Raw genomic sequence first — 6,130 nt, forward strand, 5'->3', positions numbered from 1 at the left:
ACAAAAGAGGTGAGAATATACAATGGAGAAAAGACAATCTCTTTAAGAAGTGGTGCTGGGAAAACTGGTCAATCACCTGTAAAAGAATAAAACTAGAACACTTTCTAACACCATACACAAAAATTAATTCAAAATGGATTAAGATCTAAATGTAAGATCAGAAACTCTAAAACCCCTAGAGGAAAACATAGGCAAAACACCCTCTGACATAAATCACAGCAAGATCCTCTATGACCCACCTCCCATAGTAATGGAAATAAAAGCAAAAATAAACAAATGGAACCTAATTCAACTTTAAAACTTTTTCACAATGAAGGAAACTATAAGCAAGGTGAAAAGATGGCCTTCAGAGTGGGAGAAAATAATAGGAAATGAAGCAATTGACAAATAATTAATCTCAAAAATATACAAACAGTTCATGCAGCTCAATTCCAGAAAAATAAACAACCCAATAAAGAAATGCGCCAAAGAACTAAACAGACATTTCTCCAAAGAATACATACAGATGGCTAACAAGCACATGAAAAGATGCTCAACATCACTCATTATCAGAGAAATGCAAATCAAAACCACAATGAGGTACCATCTCTGCCAGTCAGAATGGCCGCTATCAAAAAGTCTACAAACCTTAAATGCTGAAGAGGATGCAGAGAAAAGGGAATCCTCTTACACTGTTGGTGAAATGCAAACTAGTATAGCCACTATGGAGAACAGTGTGGAGATTCCTTAAAAAACTGAAAATAGATCTGCCATATGACCCAGCAATCCCGCTGCTGGGCATACACATTGAGGAAACAAGAAGTGAAAGAGACATGTGTACCTAGTGTTCATCACAGCACTGTTTACAATAGCTAGGACATGGAAGCAACCTAGATGTCCATTGGCAGATGAATGGATAAGAAAGTTATGGTATATATACACAATGGAATATTACTCAGCTATTAAAAAGAATGCATTTGAATCAGTTCTAATGAGGTGGATGAAACTGGAGCCTATTATATAGAGTGAAATAAGTCAGAAAGAAAAATACCAATAAAATATATTAATGGACATATATGGAATTTAGAAAGATGGCTAAGATGACCCTGTATGTGAGACAGCAAAGAGACACAGATATAAAGAACAGACTTTTGGACTCTGTGGGAGAAGGCAATGGTGGGATGATTTGAGAGAATAGCATTGAAACATGAATATTACCATATGTGAAACAGATCACCAGTCCAAGTTTGATGCATGAAACTGGGCACTCAAAGCTGGTGCACTGGGACAACCCTGTGGGATAGGATGGGGAGGGAGGTGGGAGGGTGGAAGGTTTGGACTGGGGGACACATGTACACCTGTGGCTGATTCACATCAATGTATGGCAAAAACCACAATATTGTAAAGTAATTGGCCACCAATTAAAATAACTTTTTAAAAAAAGAAATACTTTTCTACATGAGAAACTTACCTGTGTTAACCAGGTACCCTTTGTTTTCAAAACTTCTCCTCCCTTTCTGTTCCCTCTTCTCCTACCTGTTTCATTTCCTTAGCTCTGAATGTTGTATAAACCTCCAATACCTGGCTGCCCTTTGAGTCTTCATATCTTTATGGGGCTCATATACAGAAGTGACTAATTCATTCTTTTAATCTATCTTATATCATTTTAATTGTTTAACGAGCCAAAGAACCTATAAAAGAAGAAGAAAAAAGTTCCACTACCTTATAGCTAGACCTGCCCATTGCTGCGGGGGCTGCTACAGCCGAGATTGTGGGATCTCTGGCAAGAGAGCAGAAGGTAAGACTTCTTACTGCATCAGTCTCTAGATCTCTGCATGCAGTATTTGTTCAAATGAAAATGCTGAGAATTTCTTTTTCTCAATGAGAATATTTCTTCTGAAGCCTGAAGGTGCATACACTGATGTGCTTTTGGTAGCTAGTTGAGTAGGCTGGGTTCAGGGTCATAAATTCACAGGGAGCATCATCTTTGTCTGATCATATCAGCTTTCAGGGGAATTTTTCATAAGGGGTCCCAGTCCACAAGCGGCCTTTGTCCTGTCGAACTTCACTGTCTTGTTAGTGGTAGAAAAGCCCATTCTAGCAGTGCCTTCTTGGCTTGACAGATTAGCACATCTGTGACTGGAGGTATCTTACATTCTCATGAGAACTGGAAGAGATCCTTTTCACTACATCCTTCCTACTGCCTTATGACAATGAAGGTCTTTGGTAACTTTGGGAGTCACTTTTTGGGATCTTGTGAGGGCTATATCTTACGCATTCTCCTTTGGGATACCTACTACATCCATGGTTAAGGCTTTAAAAGATTTATTGGCGTGAGTAGCTATTGTGATTAGCAGATCCAACTCATCAATTCAATCCTTTGAATTGACTATATTTAAAAGAAAAAAAAAAATAGAGAGCTTCCAGCCTAAACAATTGTTTTATTTGTACTTACATAAAGACCATGTTGAAAACTGGATGCCAAGGAGTGTAAGGGCTAGGGACTCCTTCACAAGTTAAAAAACAAGAATTATACTAAGAACAAATCTTAACGTTCACTTCTAATGTAAATTCCCATTCTCTCCGACTCCCTGTCCTTGACCCCCTGGAAGATCTTTTGGGCTACCTTCTTACTTAAATACAGTCCTGTTCTTTGGCAAATTTCCTTAGATCCCCAAACTGCTCCAACCTCCCCAGAAAATCTCTGAAATACCCAACTGCTTGTTTTGATTTCCCTTTCTTGAAAAGATTTTCAGAGAGCCCTCCCAAAACATCCAGAAAGTAAATTTATCAGAATCACCCAAGATGGGTGATATGGCTCAATCTGCTACCCCTTACAACTCGTCCTACTTTCCATTTCTCTATAAACAGGCTTTGTTAGCTTTAGACTTTCATGTGCAACGTCCTTTACAGATGTATCTTGGAATCCCACTGTGGATCATTCAAGTTCCCTGGACAGCAGCAGATCCGAATTATAAACCCCCTTTACCTCCACTCAGAAAATTCTACCAACTTTAGATAGGGCTTAGAGGGACATATTTGCAACTTGAATCTTTCGAGAAACAAAAGTGTAATTCTGAGAGCAACATGAAAGTTCACTCAGATTGTTTCCTATTTCCTGCAGAGATTTGCAAATGTAAAAAAATCAGGACACTGGAAGTACAATGTTCTGAACTTAAGGAAAAGAAGGAAAATTTCAAAAATAATTACTCTAGACTTCTGATAATAAACAAATATACCCTGAGACTCCTTGGATAAAACTTGGATATATTCTTTGTACTTTTGTGATATAGATTTTCTATTCCATCTCTTCTAGGATTTAAGATCCAAACATCTCCTATGCCTTCTTAATAATTTCTCTTTATTTATTTTTGGCTGTGCTCAGTTTTTGTTCCTGCTTGTGGGTTTTCTCTAGTTGTGGCGAGCAGGGGCTACTCTTTAGTTGTGGTGTGTGGCCTTATTGTGGTTGCTCCTCTTGTTGCAGAGCATGGGCTATAGGCACACAGGTTTCACTAGTTGCAGCCTTCAGACTCAGTAGTTGTGACACATGGGCTTAGTTGCCCCCTTGGCATGTGAGATCTTCCTGGACAGAACTCATGTCCCCTGCATTAGCAGTCAGACTTTCAACCATTGGACCATCAGGGAAGTCCCTCCTATGCTTTCTTGTAAATTGCCTTCCTCCCATTTGTGACTCAGTGTCCTAGCTCTTCATTAGCTCAGGATCTTGCATAAGCCTCAGTTACCTGTCTGTCTTTTCAGTCTTCATGTCTTTTGAGAACTCCCATAAGTATATAACTAAATTTGCTTTTCTCTTGTTAATCTATCTTATGTCATTTTAATGGTTTAACCAACCAAGAACCTAGAAAGGAAGAAGGGAAATTTTTTCCTCCACTATAGTGACCACAGGGAATAAAATGTGAGTGATGCCTCTTGGAGCTGAGCAATATGTTAAAAAAAAAACAAAAAACAAAACAAAACAAAAACAGTAAATTTGAAGATTTAATTAGCTTTATTCAATAACTGGGGCTTCTCAGGTGGTGCACTGGGAAAGAATCTGCCTGCCAATCCAGGAGATACAAGAGATTCCGGTTCAATTCCTGAGTCGGGAATTGGAGGATGAAATGACAACCACTCCAGTATTCTTGCCTGGAGAATTCAATGGACAGAGGAGCTTGGTGGGCTACAGTCCATGGGGTTTCAAAGAATCTGACAAAACTGAGCACCCACACACAACAACAATAGCATATTCAATCATTAATTTAGGCAGCATCCCACCTAACAAGTAAAAAGAGATCCCAGGAGTCATGCAAAATTAAAGACTTTTGTGAGCAGAAGGAGGTGGGAAAAATGTTTGTACCAAAGAATTGGTTGTTTAAGGCAATATCACCTTCCTTTGGGATAAGGAGGGGATCTATCACAAATTATGTCATTAGTGATGGCCTGGTAACTCCAGAGTGACCAGTCACACTCCTGGGAGAGAATGAAACTGCATTTAGTTTAATTATTAAGTCTCAGTTTGCTGACTGAGGGCTTAGCACAGATGACTCCATTTATGGTGGTGTTGATTCGTTTTTTAAAAAATTTTATTACTGGGGAATAATTGCTTTACAATCTTGCATTCGTTTCTGCTGTACAATAAAGTGAATCAGCTATATGTACATATATCCTCTCCGTCTAGGGTCTTCCTCCCACCCTCCTTCCCCATCCCACCTCTCTAGGTCATCACCAAGACCAAGCTGAGCACCCTGTGCTACACAGGAGCTTTCCACTAGCTAATCTATTTTACACATGGTAGTGTGTGTGTGTGTGTATATATGTGTGTGTGTGTGTATGTGTGTGTGTCCTACTCTCCCAATTTGTCTCATCCTCCATTTCCACCCCTGTGCCTACATGTCCATTCTTTGTGTCTCTGTCTCTATTCCTGCCCAGCAAATAGGTTCATCTATACCATTTTTTTTTCTAGATTCTATATATATGTGTTAATATATGATATTTGTTTTTATCTTTCTGACTTATTTCATCCTATACAACAGATTCTACATCCATCCACATCACTACAAATGACCCAGTGTCATTCCTTTCTTATGGCTGGGTAATATTCCATTGTATATATGTAGCATATCCTCTCTATCTGGTCATCTGTCAGTGGACATCTAGGTTGCTCCCATGTTCTGGCTATCATAAATAGTGCCACAATGAACATTGAGGTACTTATGTCCTTTTGCATTATGGTTGTCTCAGGGTATATTCCAGTAGTGGGATAGCTGGTTCATATGGATAGTTTTTTAAGAAAATATTTTTAGTTTTTTAGTTCTGTTTTTTAAACTATTTTAGCTCTATTTTTAGTTTTTTTTTTTTTTAAGAAACCACTATACTGTTCTCCATAGAAAGAAAGTGTGAAAGTGAGAGTGTTAATCCTTTAGTTGTGTCTGACTCTTTGCTACCCCATGGACTGTAGCCCACCAGGCTCCTCTTCCATGGAATTCTCCAGACAAGAATACTGGAGAGGATTGTCACTTCCCTCTCCATTGGATCTTCCTGACCCAGGGATCAAACCCAAGTTTTCTGCATTGGCAGGTGGATTCTTGACTGCTGAGGCAGCAGGGAGGTCCTATAGCTAGTGGATGGAAGAGCTAGTCCTAGAATCTAGTTACGCTGGCCTTTGATCTCAGCTGGCTGCTTGAAAAAAGTGAGTTGAGGGATTTGAATCAGAGATGAGATGGAATTACACATGGGAAATTCAGCAAAACCTGTGGAGTTTTCACTGGGCAGGACTGGGGGAGACAGAACATCATGGAGCAGGACAAAGGTATTTTGCTTGCCAAGAAGTTTAGATTATACACTTGGCTATGACCCGGAACATAAAGTGCATCTTTAGACAGATAATCTAGTAATATTGGCTTACAAATTATGATTTTCAATGGTATGTCACACCGTCATCTCATCTGATGTTTAAAAGAGTCCTCTCAGGTATGTCGAAAGGGCATTCTTATCCTTTTTTGGCAGATGGGCAAACTGAGATGCAGAATGTCAACAGAGCTAGCTAAGTGACAAACTCAGGGTTAGAACACCTGGAATGCTTCCAGTCCAATGCGCTCCCTGTGGCACCCTGTATGTAACAAGCGTGGGACAAGAGTGGCTAACCAAGTGT

Source organism: Budorcas taxicolor, chromosome 14, assembly GCF_023091745.1.
Source record: "Budorcas taxicolor isolate Tak-1 chromosome 14, Takin1.1, whole genome shotgun sequence".
NCBI classification, from domain to species: Eukaryota; Metazoa; Chordata; class Mammalia; order Artiodactyla; family Bovidae; genus Budorcas; species Budorcas taxicolor.